This window comes from Phodopus roborovskii, unplaced genomic scaffold, assembly GCF_943737965.1.
Source record: "Phodopus roborovskii unplaced genomic scaffold, PHOROB, whole genome shotgun sequence".
Classification (NCBI taxonomy): Eukaryota; Metazoa; Chordata; class Mammalia; order Rodentia; family Cricetidae; genus Phodopus; species Phodopus roborovskii.
Window position 1 is genome coordinate 13,562,459 of NW_026126547.1, and position 16,937 is coordinate 13,579,395.

Below are 16,937 nucleotides of genomic sequence, written 5' to 3' on the forward strand. Positions count from 1 at the left end.
GATGATCTTTCGGTTGTTTGAATAAGGATGATCCTCATGGGCTCAAATATTTGAATGTTTGGTTCCCAGTTGGTGGAACTGTTTATAAAGGGTTAGGAGAAGGTGTCTCATTGGAGGGGAAGGGGCTTCAAGGTTTTAAAAGCCCATGCCAAGCCCAGTCTTCTCCCAACCCCATCTCTCTCTGCCTCCTGCTTGTGGGTCAAATGTAAGCTCTAAGCTACTGCTTCAGCACCATGTTTACCTGTCCCATGATGGCCATGGACTCACCCTCAGAAACTGTTAGAAAGCCCAAAATATATACCTTATCTTACAAGTTGCCTTGATCACGGTGTCTCTTCAGAGAAATAGAACAGTAACTAAGAACTCATTATTATAAATATCAGGGTTCTAGAGTAACATAGGTATTGTGGTATATCCTAGGAAGGGAAAGGTGGCTTTATTTTCTGAGGTCTGAATTATATGCACCAACTAAAAGTTATAAAAAGGAAAAAGAGAAGAAATGAAAAGATTGATCTTTTTATTTTGAGAAGATGGCAAGTAAGTGAAATCAAATCGCCTACCAACATTTTCATAGACAAGCAGGAAGACACTATGTTCTGCCATTACGCTTTCACTACTAAGAACCCTTTCTCCGGTGATGAAGAAGACAGGCCATTGTGTGCTTTTATTCTGTGCAGTTCATCTTAGATGTACAAGGTACTATTTTTAGACTAATAATGCAATTGTTGCTTTGACAAAGTCTATCATACTGATTCAATATTTAAGTAATTCTTTAGAAAATATAATTAGAGTCCATGTTTTCAAAAGAAGAGGAACATTCTCTTACATCATAGAAATTCTATCCTAGTAGATGATGGACCTCCCCCTCACTTGAATATTAATCAGTTTGCAAGATGAAGACCTAAGCTGAAATCCTAGACCATATTTCAGGGTTTTTGTTTGTTTGTTTGTTTGTTTTTATTTTTCTTTGTGTAGCCTAGAACTCACTCTGTAGACCAGGCTAAACTTGAACTCAAAGATCCACCACTTTCTCCCTTTCTGGTGCTGGGATTAAAGTCATGTGCCACCACTACCTGGCTCAGAATATTCCTGAAAACAATTAGAAGATCTATTCAAGAATCAACTGCTCAAAAAAGAATCAACTGCTCTATATTATTGAAATACTGTAGATTATGTCTCTGCAAATATCTTGTGTGTATATGTGAACATATATGTGTGCATGCACATAGAGGTTAGAGGTCAACCTTGGATGCCATTTCTCAGCTTTCCACCTTGTTTCTTTAATTAGGCAAGCCCCCAGGTCCAGAAAGACCCAGGCATCATCCTGTCTCCACTTTCCCAGCATGAGATTACCGGTGCATGCCACTATGCTTAGCTTTTTATGTGGTACTGGTGACCAAGCTTGTGTCCCTGAGCTTGTTCTAGGCTTTCAGTGAGTATGGACCTCACTCCTGGAAATTCTCTGATAATGCTGAAACCATTTAGAATGAGAGAGAAAAAAAGAAGATTTTCCTAAAAAGTCAGATTATTACCCTCTGAAGTACTTTTAAAATATCGATGTCAAATTAATGCTTTAACATGGTGTTAAATAAAATATTAGAAGAAAAACTCTCAGAGCTGGAAAGGTGGATCAGTGATTGAAAGGACTTTGCACTCTTCTAAAGAATCCAGTTTTCATTTCAAGCATCCATGTGATGGCTCACAACTGCCTATAACTCCAGTTCCAGAGAGCCCATGCCCTCTTCTGGCCTTAGAGGGCACCTGCATACACATGGTGCACATAAATTCATGCAGGCACACATACACACCTAAATAAAACTGAAACTCTCTTGGAAAATGTGGAAAAGTTAGTTGTAGCCATATATCATCCATGGTATACATGTCTAAAAAGAAAACAATGTGTTTTGTTTGTTTTTATGGGTTGTTTTTCTTGTTTTTAAACTACATTTGCTTCTTGGTTCCTGGACGTTTGTGTTTTCTTTGTTTTTAGAAGTGGGTGTCATTGTGCAGCCCAGGTTGGCCTTGAACCCATAATCCTAACAAAGTCTCAGCCTCCTGAATGTTGAGTCCTGAAGTGCCTGTTACCTCACCCAGCTTGAGTTTATAACAGTTTCTACAGTTAGCAAAATGCCTTTACCAAAACCCTTTACCAAGGCTTGTGCCTAGTTATTACCACTTCCAGAGGCACACATTTCTAGATCTAAATTAATTATTACCTCCCCAAAGTTCCTTCAGTGTAAGCAAAATGCTAGAATTAATTATGTTTGTTTGGATGTTGTCTGTCTAGAATTTTTTAAGCACTTGAAAAATCATTGCTGTTTTTAAATTATTGGAAATTTTCATTAAAAGTTTATCAAATCTCTTAAGTATGGCAGGGGGCATTAAACATTTATAAAAGTGATGTACAATAGATGAAAATGAGTTGTCTTACATAGCTCCAAATTTCTTCAAAAGTCCACATGAATAGGTTGAAAAACGACATTTTCTAATTTATATAGTAATGTCATCTGGACGTTACTGAACATTGTTGATCAATTTTAAATGATAGAAATCAAACACATCACTCTCAAATTGCACTGAATACAGCTTACCTTTTTCTCTTTTCAAATATCAGGTTAGAATCATGATGACCACTGTGAGATTGGCCATCCTAGAAAGAAAACCATCTAAAATGGAGTTGGAGGCCAGGCGTGATGGTGCACATCTTTAATCCCTGCACTTGGGAGGCAGGGGCAAAGGCAGGCAGACCTCTGTAAGAATGAGGCCAGCTTGTTCTACATAGAGAGTTCCAGGATAGCTGGAGGTACATAGTGAGACCCTGTCTCAAAAACAAACAAGCAAGCAAACACAAAGGCATACTAAGTGCATCGTTCTTTTCAGAACATCCTATACTTACTTAGTGTGACTATGTGAACTTTCGATTCAAAGGGGTTCTTTGGAGAATATTTGTTATTTGTCATAAAATTACAATCAGGAAAAATCCAATTACTATTTTTTATAACAGGTTGAGTTCATGATAAATTATACTTTAAACAATTTTAAGTTATTTAAATGTTGTTTTATTCAGAGCTGACACATAATCCAAGTTGTTATTAAAGTGTAAGGACTGTTTGTTGGTTTCTGTGACACAAAACAATGGTGACCTGTAATTAGCATGTCTATTTGTGTGATTTCCCAGCATCGGAATCATTATCTCAGACCTTAGAAAAGAGGGATTCCACACAGGAGAATCTCCATGATGCTGAGCTCATTCCTCTAAACCTAAGTTGGTTTTAATTTTCTTTTTAAACTTTTAAAAACATGCTTATACATTCCCCTGCTTTCTTTAACAAACAGTCAAAAGACACATGCCCATTTCTTGATGACTGATGGGGTTGTTTCACCCACAAAGGCCCTAGTGAGTCCTAGTGTAGTGTGTTCGGGGCTGCTGCCTTCTGTGAGGGAAATGCTAAGGGACTGTGTCTGTGAGGGGCTGTTACTGAGCTTCAGGAGAAAGAGGTAAGCCTGGGCTGGACTGACTTGCAATCCAACTCCAGAGTCACTGTTTACTGTTTGTGCATACATGAAAAGTTAGTCAACTTTTAAAAAATCAATTAATTAATTTTATTCTGGGACAAAGTTTCCCCTCCCTCATCTTCTCCCAATCCCTCAATTCTCACCCACCCCCTCTTCCCCACCAACCCACTCCTCCATTTCTGTCCAGGAAAGGTCAGCACTCAACCCTCAAGGGCATGGGCCCATCTCTCCATTGCCTTCCAAGCCTGCTGTACCTTGGAGTATGCTATTCTTCACTAGAAGTGTGGGTTCTGGTGAAATATTTGCATTTGAATTTAGTTCCTAACACCTTTTGCTGTGTGACCTGGAACAAATTATTCAACTTCTCTGTTTTAGTTTTCTCACCTAGAAAAGGAGATGAGCCATATTTACCTCAGAGATTTAAGATACCAATTCATGAAACAATCCCTTGCACACACCTAACCACGAAGTTAGGGTCTGTGAAGACTGAGAAAGCATGTCTGTTGCTTCTAGAATCATGTGTACTGAAGTAAGCTGAAAATTACAATTGTCTGTCAGTGAAGTTTGTGAGCTTAAGCCACATCACTTGTTACATCTCCTCCTCCCCTCTTTCCCTTCCTATCCTTCCTCTTCATCCTCCCCTTCCTCCTTCTTATTCATTATTAACAACTCCAGTCTACTCTGGCTTATGGGATCCTGATGGACTCCTGGGTAGATGGTCTCAAGACATCTTTCCCTTTCTGTTTTTCTTATTATATGATTTGGCTCCAGTTTCTCTGTTTCATCTACAAAGATAGCTTTAAAGGTTTTTCTCTGCCAACCAGTTTGCCAGTATTGTCGTGAATGTTTGCCTTTTATTCACGAGTGGCCTACATGTCAAGAGCCAAGTCCCAACCTCATCATGTTATCAGTAAAAGTTTCCAGTGGTTATGTTTATAAAGTTTAACACCTTACTAATTTCATACTTGGATAATATAAAGTATTTGCATTGTACATTCCATTTCTTTGTGTTCAAATATCATCTATTTGTCTTCAGCCACTAGCACAAGTCTAATCCTCTAGTTGAATAAGTTATTGGAATTTAGAAATGGAGAGGGGAAAATGAGAACGAATAGTTATGGCTGAACAATGAATAGAACAAAGTGTTTGAGACAGTGAAATGATCTCTTAAGCAGTACCTATTTGTGGCTGTATTGAACAATTAAATCTAGAAATAGCATAAACAAAAGTTTGGCTGAGCTACAAGTTATGAAAGAGCCTTTTTTATGTTGTATCAGTGTCATTGCTCAATAACCATAGAACAAAGTTCTTATTGTGTTGCACTTATGTATATTTATCAAGACCTACTATGCCTATTGATTCTCACGTCAATAGAATTCTAACTAATTTCTGGGTCACAAACTACTTCTTCTAATCATCTCCTTGCCTTTGGCATTTCCCCCAAACAACCTAAGAGGCTGCTTGAGGTACAGACCTGTGTCAGGGTTGGATGGCCAGGATTTAGGTGTGACCTACTAGAGACTTGGAAATTTAAAAGCTTTCCCACAGAGGAGATAAGAACTTGGAGAAGAGGGTAGAGTTGGCAAGATGAGAACATCCCAGGAGGCATTTGGCCTTTGCCCAATGATTACAACACAACTGACATTTTTTTTTCAAGGGCTGAGTGGCAACGGTGACTGCCAGATAAGGACCATTCCCAAGGCTCAGATCTGATTCTAAATTTAACATTACACAAACCACTCATCTAGCCCTTTGTTACATACACAGGATCTGTCTTCAGAATAACTAGACACATTCTGATTTGACTACTTAAGTACCACCTGCTTATCCATAACCCCTTGCCCTGTCTAATCCCACAGTGGAATGATCTGTTGGAATCTGGAACTGGGGAATAAGAGAGAAAATACATAGTTATGGTTGAATACTGCATAGCAGCACCCTGCTGTTGCTTACAATAGCCAGGTGCTTACAATAGCCAGAAATAGTCTCAAAAGTTATGTATCGAACAATTAGGACAATGAAATGCAAAACTGAATAAATGAAAGTTCTGAAATTATGTTTGCTTTTATTTTACAGCAACCTACTACTTTAACAGAACAAGGTTTTTGTTTAATTCTGTCTTATTAATTAGTAAAACTATTTGTGATTGACAGGGCTTTTTTGAATTTTATTTTCTGAAAGGTAGACATTGCTTCTCACAGTTTCTTACTTATTGCTAAATATGGCAGTCAGAAATAAAAATGTCGTGTCTATCTACAATCATCACCTTAGATAAGTGCTTTCTTTTAGAGAGTATGCTTTTCAGACCTCCCCTCTGCCTCTGTCTCTGTCCCGTCTCTCTCTGTGCAGCCCTGGCTGTTCTGGAACTAGCTCTGTAGACCAGGCTGGTTTGAACTCTCCCGCTTCTGCCTTCCAAGTGTTGGGATTAAAGATGTGAGCCATCACCTCCCTGGCCCCATCTTTTGTCATTTTTGTCACTGTCTCTGCAAGAGTCTTTGAAATTCTCACAAATAGAAAACAAAACAAAAACACAGTGAGTACAAGGAAGACATCCAGGAAGAACGTTCGGCCCAGGCTACAGTTTAGTGTGATGCTAAGGTTTCCATTGAACAGTCAGCACTGTAGGAGGGAAATCTAGTGGACTTTCGAAGGCATCCTGGCAGCAGCTCAGCATGGGGTACAGGTGTTCTGAACTGGTTTCTCCACCCCCAAAATATGGGTTCTGGAGATCAAGTTCAGGCCCTTATGCTTGCAAAGCAAGCACTTTACCAACTGGGCTATATCTTTAGACCTTGATTTTTATTTTTAATAATAATAATAACAATAAACAGGTCTGGCAAGATGTCTCAGTAGGGAAGAGAACCCACAACCAAGCCTGATGTCTTGAGTTCAGTTCCCCAGGACCCAATCGGTAGAAGGGAAATATAGACTCCGGTAAATTGTCCTCTGACTTCTACCATGTCTCATGATCATAAGGGAGAACACACATACATCTATGTGAACACAAAGTACATAAAATGTCATTTTAAAAATAAACTACAAGTAGTTTTCAAGTAAACTACAGCCTGTGAGTCAAATCCAGCCCGATGCTCGCTTTTGATATCATTTTACAGGAGTCACACACACTAAGAGGTAATAATGGGAGTGAGAAGCACGCAACAGCGATGGCTCCAATGATGCACAGACGTCATGGCATTTGTCTTACATGTCACTTGTATTGTGGCTGAAGTTTCCTGTGTGCGTCTTTTTTGAGGTACTGAGGGTTAAGGTCTCATGCATGCCAGGCCAGCACTCTCCCATAGCTTTTAATGTGAGATAAGGTCTCAGTATGTTGATCAAGTTGGCCTTGCAAAAAAAAAGGGAGGCTGAGGCAGAAGGATTACACACCTGCATCATTAGGCTTGTTTATTAGGGAAAAAAATGTGATGAAGTGTGTGTGTGTGTGTGTGTGTGTGTGTGTGTGTGTGTGTGTGTTCCTTACTTAGATCAAGTAAAAACCCTGGGTGTTTGAGAATATTAGGGAATTAGTCAGGGCTTTTATCTTTAGGTGTGATAATGATACTATACTTTAAAAGACTGTTTCCTTTTTAAGAATGGTATATACAGATAGAAAAGAAATTATACAGTGTTTGAAGTTTGTGGGTGTGGTAAAAGCATAAACAGAACAGGACTGACCACTATTGGGAACTGTTGGAGGTGAGTTCTCCCGGGTCGTTGGTCGATGCTCGCTCTTACTATGTATGTTGAAGTTTTCAATAATCAAAAGGTCTTAAGAGAATACATTACCTTCGTTTGCTTAAAAGAAAACCTCCCACCCGTTGTTCAGTTTCAGGTGGAACTGCCTGTGTGCTCATCTAGATACTGATTTTATCCGAATTAGAAATGAGGCCTATGTCAGGAGCCCTGGCCGGTTACAGCAGAAGGGGGCGTGTGGTGACTCAGGTCGGTGGGGAGGCGGGGAGCTTCCTACGTGGCATGGTGGGCGGAGTTGTGCAGCAGCCGGTGCCAGCAGTAATGAGGAGGCAGCACTAGTAAGAAAGGCAGATGAGTAAAGCAGGAAGTGAAACGAAACTGGCCGGCGCCTCCCTGCTGGAAACAGCAAAGCTGGAGTCCCAAAACACTGGGGCCAAGACACCAGACAGGAGCTGCTCGCGGCGCTCAGCCTGCACAGTCGCTTCAGGGCTGCGAAGAGGTTAAAAAGAAACAAAGAAAGCGGTTAAGGAATAGCTTGCTACTTGAGTCACTAAAGGAACAGGGAACTAGAGGAAATTAACAGGTTATTTGGATCACCATTTAGCAAAAGGGATGAAGCAGAATCAAACTGAGTGTCATGAACTTACATCCCTTTAACTCATCAAATTGAAGTAAGGATGGCACCCTCAACTCTCCCAAGCTTCCTCATCTAGCATAGCTGGCTTAGTTGGGGTTATTATTGCTATGGTGGAGCACCATGACCAAAAACAGGTTGGGGAGGAAAGTGTTTATTTCGCTTACACTTCCACACCACAGTTCACTGAAGGAAGTCAGGCAGGAACTCAAACAGGGCAGGATCCTGGAGGCAGGAGCTGATGCAGAGGCCATGGAGGGATGCAACTTACTGGCTTGCTCAGTCTGCCTTCTTAAAGAACCCAGGACCATCAGCCCAGGGATGGCCCCACCCACAATGAACTGAGCCCCACCCCCCATCAATCACTAATTAAAAAAATACCTTACAGTAATGGTTCTCAACCTTCTTAATGCTGTGACCCTTTAATACATTTCCTGTGTTGCAGTGCCCACCAGTCATAAGATTATTTCATTGTTACTTCATAACTGTAATTTTGCTACTGCTATGAATCATAATGTAAATATCTGATATGCATGATATCTACTATGCCATCGGATGGGATTGCCACCTACAGGCTGAGAACCACTGCTCTACAGGCTCATCTACAGTCCAATCTTAGGGAGGCAACTGGGGTTCCCCCTCTCAGATAATCCTAACCTGTGTCAAGATGACAGAAAAGCAGCCACAGCAATTCCCCAACAACACAGTAACTGTCCATGGTTTCATTCCAGAAGAGCTAATGCATATATTTCTTTTTTGCCCAAGTACTATGAAATTGCACTTTACAAGGTCAGGTATATGCTTGAAAGTGTTAGCAAATTATTGGGGAAGAATAAATTAGGGAGTTGTAGCAAAATGTTTGACATAGTTTTTTAAAATGAATGTCAAATAGACATTTACATGGGCTATGAGTGTGTACTCCTAGCATTCCCCAAGGGCTGGGTTCAATCTCTAGCACTGGGGTAAAGAGGGTCCTACATCATGACAGTCAGGGAAAACAAGCCTGATAAAAAAAATACACAGATGGTACATGGGACAACAAAACAAGAGTGAGATCAAGAAGAGGCACCCTGGTTGGGGCTGGGATACGTGAGGGACACTCAAAGCCAGCAGCCTGCAATATAGGGCTCCGGGTTTTAATGATGCCACAGGCTCACCCACAGTCCAATCTTAGGGAGGCAGCTGGGGTTGCCTTGCACCTGCAGTTTGGAGCTTAGGTTGGGATTTGTGCTAAAGCCTGGACTTTCAAATAGCTGTGCAGTCTGTGATAGGAGCTGGAAAAGAGTCAACCATCAGACTGGACCAGCAGCAAATAATTTGTTTTCTGTCCTGAACTGTGGATAGAGAAAAAAAATTCCCTAAGAGCACAAAACACAAAGTTCCATGATTGAATGTAGAGACTGCATTTACACTACCTTTCTGGTCCGAGAAAACTGAACTAGAATAAAATAGGTATCAATGCATTGTATCACACACACACACACACACACACACACACACACACACATACACACACACAGAGAGAGAGAGAGAGAGAGAGAGAGAGAGAGAGAGAGAAATCTACAAGTAGATAAATAACCAGACTATATAAAGACTACATAAAGAACACACATTAGTTAAAAAAAAAAAAAAAACCAGACAACAAAATAGATGAAACTTTAACTTAGACCCTTCAAAGGAAGGATTTCCAAGTGGCCAATATTCTTTCTGAAGCTGCTTAATTTTCTCAATCATAAAAAAATGTGTAAGTAACAATTATAATAGGATGATGGAATAAGAAAATGAAAGCAATGGTAAATAATAAAGACTGGTGAGGATATGGACAAACATATATTGTTTGCCCACCATCTCTCACCTGCACTGATACAGACACACACACACACACACACACACACACACACACACACACACAGAGAGAGAGAGAGAGAGAGAGAGAGAGAGAGAGAGAGAGAGGGAGGGAGGGAGGGAGGGAGGGAGAGGGTTTCTCTATATAGCTCCGGCTGTCCTGGAACTCACTCTGTAGACCAGGTGGGACTCAGACTCACAGAAATTCTCCTGCCTCTGCCTCCCTAGTGCTGAGACTAAAGGCGTGCACCACCACAAGAGGCTTCTGATGCATATTCTTAGCTAGCCACTCTACTCAAACATGGATGTGATTTGTTATCTCTCCTCTGTAGGAAATCTTTCAACAGGTCCTACTGCTAGACATCTTGAGATAAGAAGACATGTAAGGACTTCTGTGCTCTGGTCCTCGATTTTTCAGTCTCACCATCCACACTCTAAATGGCCCAGCTCTTTCTTCCTTTATGAGCTTTATGTCATTCCGGGCTGTGCTAAACCTTTTTGCTAGTCACCCATCTGGTTAGCCCCTGTTTTCTAGGGTCCAGCATAACTGCTGCCTTGTCTCTGACAGTGCTCTGACTACATTCTCAGGTAAAATTGATTATTTCCTTCCCACATTCCAGCTATTCCCTAGACATATTTCCTTAAAAGTGCCCATAAAACATTATTTTACTTTATTTTCTTGATTGAAGGGATTTTTTGGGAGGGGGATGATAACAAACCGATTTTTGTATCCATAGTCTGTAACCATAGTTTATGCAATTAAAACAAAACAGAACAGATGTGGTGGTGATTGATGCTATTACTTTGGAAGCAGAAGCTAGAGGAAGTTCAAAATTATCTTCAGGTACACAAGGACAGCTTAGGCTACATGAGACATTGCCCACCCCCAAAGAAACAAATCAATCAGTTAACTGGCAAAAAAATAAAATAAAATAAAGTCAGCTTTAAGGATGGGGGAAATAGCTAATCTTTTCTTCATGAGTATACCTCTTCTCATTTCCTAGTTTGTCTTGTTTTGTTCTGTTGAGACAGGGTCTAACTATATAGTCAAGCATGCCTCAAGTTTGCAATGCTCTTGCCTTTGCTTCCCAAGTGTTAGGATTATGGATGTGTGCCATCAGGCCCAGCTTCATACTAGCTTTTGCTGTCCTAAAATAACTGCTCCTGCACGTGTTACTTTCTCTAATACTGAGTGAGACTAGGCTGTATTTCTTGTTGTACAAGAATATTCCTTTAAAAACATTAACATCTTAACTAGCTTGTCTTTGACATTTTCCAACTATATCTAAAATGTCATAGCCAGTATTTGGGGCCTACAACTCTTTTGAGTGAAAGCCCAAGCCTTCAAATTGTGTGCCATTCACAGGTTTAAAATAGGAGCATGTTCTATGCTGACTATGAGCTATTTGGAGACTTTGAGAATATTAAGAGAGAATGGTTTTATTTTGAGAAGCAATGTTGTAAGGCTGGAGTTCTGACAGATAAACTACTTGTGGTTTGAACATCAAATGAACATAGGCACACAAAACAGTCATCTCCAAGTCCGACAAATCCAGCACAATGCAATATACAGTCTTGCATCTTCTTGGTCCCAGGAGACGATACAAAGATGTGTTGGTTTGCAGCAAATGGAACATTGCCATGAAAGAAGGAAGGTTTACAATTATTTCCTCAAGTTGCAAGAGAAGATTGGTATGTCCAGTGATCCTAGACCATTTACCAGAAACTTCTATATCCATTATATGTTGTTTCAGAGTGGTTTGAATCTCAAGTGTCTCTTCAAGGCTCATGTGGCAGATGCTTACTTCCCAGAGGGATGCTGTGGGGGTGGGGATGACATCGAAAGGCAGGGCCACCAGCACTTTTCAGTCTTCAAGAGAGCAGCTTTACCATGTGTCATAATGTGTGGCTTCACACAGGCTGAGATGCAACAAGGCCAGTGGATCATAGACCGAAACCACCAAACCCATGAGCTCAGGTGTACTTTTTTCCCCTTTTCAGATGTCTATCCCAGGTATTTGTTGTACTTAATGGAAAGTTGAATGCACTTTATCCACATTGTAATTGTCAAAAAACTTCTGTTCACATCCTAAACGTTGCTTTGTGTTTGTTTGAGGACAGAGTAGAAACAAAATTTTCATTGATTCCTGCAGAATCAGAAGGCACAGCAAAAGCAGACCTTCTAAATCATAAGGTGGGATCCAGAGCAGGTGTGTCAGCTCTGTAGTCACTAAGGAACACATCACTTTCTTCTGTGTTTCTGTTTCTCCAGCCAGGGGTTGCTTGTTTCAGGTTTAGGATTTCATTTTATCTTCACTATTGTGTTTTTGTGTCTGTTCAGCTATTCCATATTTTAGAATATGCTCTTCTAACTTACCACAATTCGATCTAAACAGTGTAATTCCGTTTTCTCCTTCAACCAGATGAGTTACTTGTTGCGAAACATTTTACTAATGCATATGTTATGGTCTTATCATACAGTGTTGTTTTGCTTTAAATTATCTTTAAACTTTTTCACGAGGGGGCTCTTTTATATTTAGTCATATAGTTACAATTTTTGGCACTCAGGTCTCCAGGCTTGGGAGCAGGCACATTTACTCCACTGACCCATCTTACATGTCCTGTGGTGGTTTTCATGTGTGTGTGTACTTACCCTGGTTAGGATTCATTCAGCTTCTTAAATATGTGGGTTTATTTCCACCATACATTAAAGCATTTCAATCATGTTACTTCAAATAACTTTTGTGTCACGGGCTGCTGGCCCTTCTCTTACCAGGGGCTGCAATCTCACAAATACTAGAATATTTGGTATTATCTCACAAGCCACACAGCATTTGAGGGACTTTTTCCTTGTAGGGTGTGTGTGTGTGTGGGGGGGTGTGGTATGTTATGTTGAATGTGCTTTATTCTGGAGAGATTCTATTACTTTCTTTTCGAGGAATTATTTTTATTCTCTTTTAACTGACTTAATTTGCTCAGTGGCTAATTGTTTTAACCCTATCCACTTGTATTTTAGAAAGTGTAAATTTAGTCTTTGGGTTCTATTTTTTTAATCTCTCATTTCTCTTTCAGTATATGGAAGAAGCTTATCATAGGTGCTTTACTGTTGACTGCTGACCATCTCATGACAGGTCTTGTGGCTTCTCATAGACCGACTTTGTACCTGGTAATGGATTCAGTTTTCCTGCCCTCCCACCCCCTACCCCCACCCCCCAGTTCTCTTGTTACTTCCCAGGAATCCTCTCCATCTTGCTGAGTGCCTCTTCAGTTCTAGTGTTCTCTCAGGTCCCACTGCTGACTCCTCCTTTTATTCTATACACGCCACAGCATTTATTTGGCCGTCCTCATAAATCATGATGGCCACCCACTAGTGTCTTCCTTCTGTTGCTCTGATCACTTTCCAGAGCCAAGAGCCATCACTGCATCCCCTCCATCTAACACAATGCATCCAAAGGACACTACACCAAACCACTCTCAAAAGCTATTGACTCTCCGTATTCCCTCATTTAAGGAATGGCACGTAAACCTGGAAACTGGAAGTAGGGGAGCCATCCTTGGCTTCTCCTTGTAGTAGATCCTGTGATGTTCTTCTCAGCCTTCATTCTGCTCATTTGGGGCAATCAACCACATTTTTTGGGGATAACCACACCTTTTCACAACTTTGGGAAACTCACTACTTTTGCCCTAGTGCTCATGTGTCTTCACTGTGAGATAACCTTCTGCAATTTCCTGGCCACCATTTTCAATTTATGTAAAGGCATGGGAATCAATTGCTTGAGGTTCTAAAGAAAGTTTTCAGTCCTTCTAAAAAAAGAGCTTTCCAAAGAGACTTTCTTCTTATATCTTTCTAGACACACATGGTAAAACAGGGGTTGTTGGTAATTGTCACTTGACCAGAAAACTAATACTAAGGAAAGAAAACTAGAAAGAAACGGATCTTTAATGACTCACTGGGTGTCGGAATCAATCACTCCTGTAGCTATCCCTTACCTGGATTTGTTTTACGTAAGTGGGTCAAAAATTCTCCTTCATTGCTTAAATCAGTTGGAGTTTGGTTTCTGCTGCTTGCAACCAAAGCCCCCCCCCCACCCATAACTTCCTATGCCCCCCCCCCCACTCACAGGCAATTAAGCACCAGATAATTCTATTACCTAAATAGGGTCTAATTATACTCAATTTTGTCTCTAGCTATCCCTCAATAATACTGTAACAGAGTTCTGTGGCACTTTGAATAACAATGGCCCCACAGACTCATAGATTTGAATGCTTGGTCGCCAGGAAGTGGCACTATTGAGAGGTGTGGCTTTGTTGGAGGAAGTGTGACTGGGGGGTGGGCTTTGAGGTTTCAGATGATCAAGCCAAGCCCAGTCTCTGTCTCTGTCTGTCTCTCTCTCCCTCTTCTCTCTCTCTCTCTCTCTCTCTCTCTCTCTTTCTCCAGATCCAGATGTAGAACTTTTGCCTCTTCCTCCTTCCAGTACCATGTCAATAATGAACTAAACCTCTGAAACTGTAAGTCAGCCACAATTAAATGTTTTTTTTTTTTTTCTTTATAAGAGCTGCTGTGGTCATGGTGTCTCCTCATAACAATAGTAACACTAACTAAGACAACTTCATGCATACTACACCTCACAGACCGATTTTTCTAAAGCATATATCTTTTAGAAATTTCTTCTGTTTATAATCTACTGCTTCCACAAGAAAAAAAAATATGGCATTCTTTAATATATTACCCAAGACCTCCATGGACTTAGCTGTCTCCTTTAGTTTTTGAAGTTTCCTCTTGCCTCTCTCCTCAATGCCATTCATTCTACCACTGCTAGCCAAAATGTCCTCTAGCTTTGTAGCTTTGTATATTATGTTCTCCCTTACTTCTCTCTTTCCCCTTTGCCACTAAAATACACAAACAAAAAAATCTGTGAGTCATCCCCACATTCAAATGATCTGGGAGGCATTTCCTGACCCTGCCCAAGTCTGAGGTAGTATGCATTTTCCTACCACAGCATAGCTCACACTGAGTCCATTATCTCTCTTCCTTGGCAGAGTAAGGACTTTGAATACAAAGTATGTTTCTTTTATATTTTTATAGCTCTATTTTTGAGACTCAATGAAGAGCCTGATGTAGTAAATATGTTCACTTGTTTTTTAAAATATTTTATTTAATTATCTACATTATATTCTTTTAAAAAATATTTTGAATATAGGTGTTTTGCCTGCATATGTGTATGTGTGCTGATGAGGCCAGGAGATGGCATTGGATTCCCTAGAACTGAAGTTACAGATGGTTGTGAATCATCACATGGGTGCTGGAAATTGAACCCAGCTTATTTGGAAAAGTAGCGAGGGCTCTTAACTGCTGAGCCATTATCCAGGCCCTGTGCTCTTGTTTCTTAAATTAGCAAAACTTATGTGGTTTGTGGGCATCAGGGCTTTCCGATCCTGAGACCATTTGAAAACCTCGAGCTTCCCTTCTTAATTCTGATTCTTGGGCATTAATCTCCTCCCACCCCCAGATTGTAGGGCTCTAGGTAGTCTATTGAGAGAAATTGAGGCATGTGACCTCTAAGCCTTCTGGAGTATGGCCCTGCCTTTTGCCACACTTGTCACCACCATATACATACCTGGGTAACTAGAATGGGTGTAGACTTAGCTGAGTAGCCCAACAACATACCCAAACCATGGTTCAGGTTTCTCATTACCAAATGAAAATTAGCAAATATAAACACTGAACAGTTTTGCACTCTCTTATCTTTTGAGCTTATATTTATGGAATTTGGATGTCTGAAGAATTACAGACTTTTAAGATACTGTTATTAATGATGAACTTTACCTTTGTACTAAAGATGTTACTAACTGAACAAAGAAATTATGGGATTCTGTTAATAGTCGTGCTCCTAACAGTTTTATAATTTAATTGTTAAAATGCTAAGAACAACTAGATTTAGTGTCTTGGGTAATTCACTTGAGGGAGGCAAAGGAAAGAGGCATTTATGATATGTAGAAGAAATCTGAGCAGCCAGGGAGACTGCCATGTTGGGAGGAAGTGAGATTTCACTGGGCACTTGAAAGTGGTGAGGCTAGTTGTTGGGGGTGGGGTGAAGCAGGAGAGACTGGCTAAGGGCCCAAACCCAAAGGCACCAAAGACACAAGACCAGCCTTGTTTAGTCAACTACAGTACTGAACCTTCAGGCTTCGTGAATCAGTGACTATGGCAACAGTCCCGCCCCAATCGCGTTGCGCATGCGCAACGCAGAGCAACCGGTAGGCGCCTCCACAATAGATGCTGTTTCTCTCCGTCAAAGAACTACAGCTCCCAAGAGCCCTCTCGGCACCGCCTTCTGATGTGGCCCTGCCCCGTCCTCTCAGGCCCCGCCCCCAGCTAGTCTCCTCCCCTCCCTCCCAGTGTGTGTCAGTGACCCAAAGGCGGTTCGAGGCGGAGGGACCGTTGGGGGCGCCGCCGCCGCCTCCTCTCCAGCGCCCGCACCAGCAGCAGGAGCAGCAGCAACAGCGGCAGCAGCAGGAGCAGCGGCTGCAGCGGCCGTGCGGTGCCACCGGATCTGCCTGCAGCCGGGGGAGGCTCACCACAAAGCGGGCCCGCGCCTCTCTCCGCTCCGCGCTCCTCGGCGCTCGGCTCCGCGTTCCACTCGGCCTCGCGGGGCTCGGCGGCTGGCGGGAAGGCGGCGGGCTCCGCGGGTGCCTGCGTTCCACCGGTGCTCGCGCCGCCCCCGCGCCCCGGGTGTCCGCGCTCCGGGCCCTCGCGGCGGGCCGAGCTGGCGTTCCGGCCCCCAGCAGTCGTCTGGTGAGTGCGGCTCCGGGAAGGGGGCGCGGGGGCCGGCGGCGCGGAACTTCCTCCGAGGCTGTGCCGGTGGCGGCGCGGCTGTGCGCGCGCCCGCCTGCTCGCCGGGAGGCGGCGGGGAGCGGAGTTTGCGGCGCCGCATCCCGCGCTGTGGGAGGAAGCTTCTTTGTGAGGAGCTGCCCGGAACGCCCTCCCCCACGGCTGGAGCGGGCGCGCGGCGCCTGCGAGCCCCGGCCCGGCTGGCCGCCCGGTTCTCGGTCCCGCGGCCGGGCCGCAGGCCGGCCAAGTGGAAGGGGAACAAAGGCGCGGTGGGCTTTTCTTTTGTTTGTGTGACTCTGGTAACTTCTCTGCTTCCTTACATAACGCAGACTTCCAAGTTAGTCATTCTTTTTATTGTTATGATTATTGTCATCATCTCTGCGTGCCTCTCACATTTCCTTTCATCTTTGGATCTCG

The 16,937-nt window shown here is 42.3% G+C and overlaps 1 protein-coding gene across 1 annotated transcript in view; it reads left to right on the plus strand.

Annotated features, from left to right (window-relative positions):
- The first annotated feature begins 16,336 nt into the window (after window positions 1-16,336).
- Window positions 16,337-16,937, plus strand: part of Peli1 (pellino E3 ubiquitin protein ligase 1) — a 59,898-nt gene continuing 59,297 nt past the window's right edge. The window contains exon 1 of the mRNA XM_051200654.1: window positions 16,337-16,484. The gene's annotated coding sequence lies outside the window, so the exon portion shown is untranslated. The remainder of the gene's footprint in view (window positions 16,485-16,937) is intronic.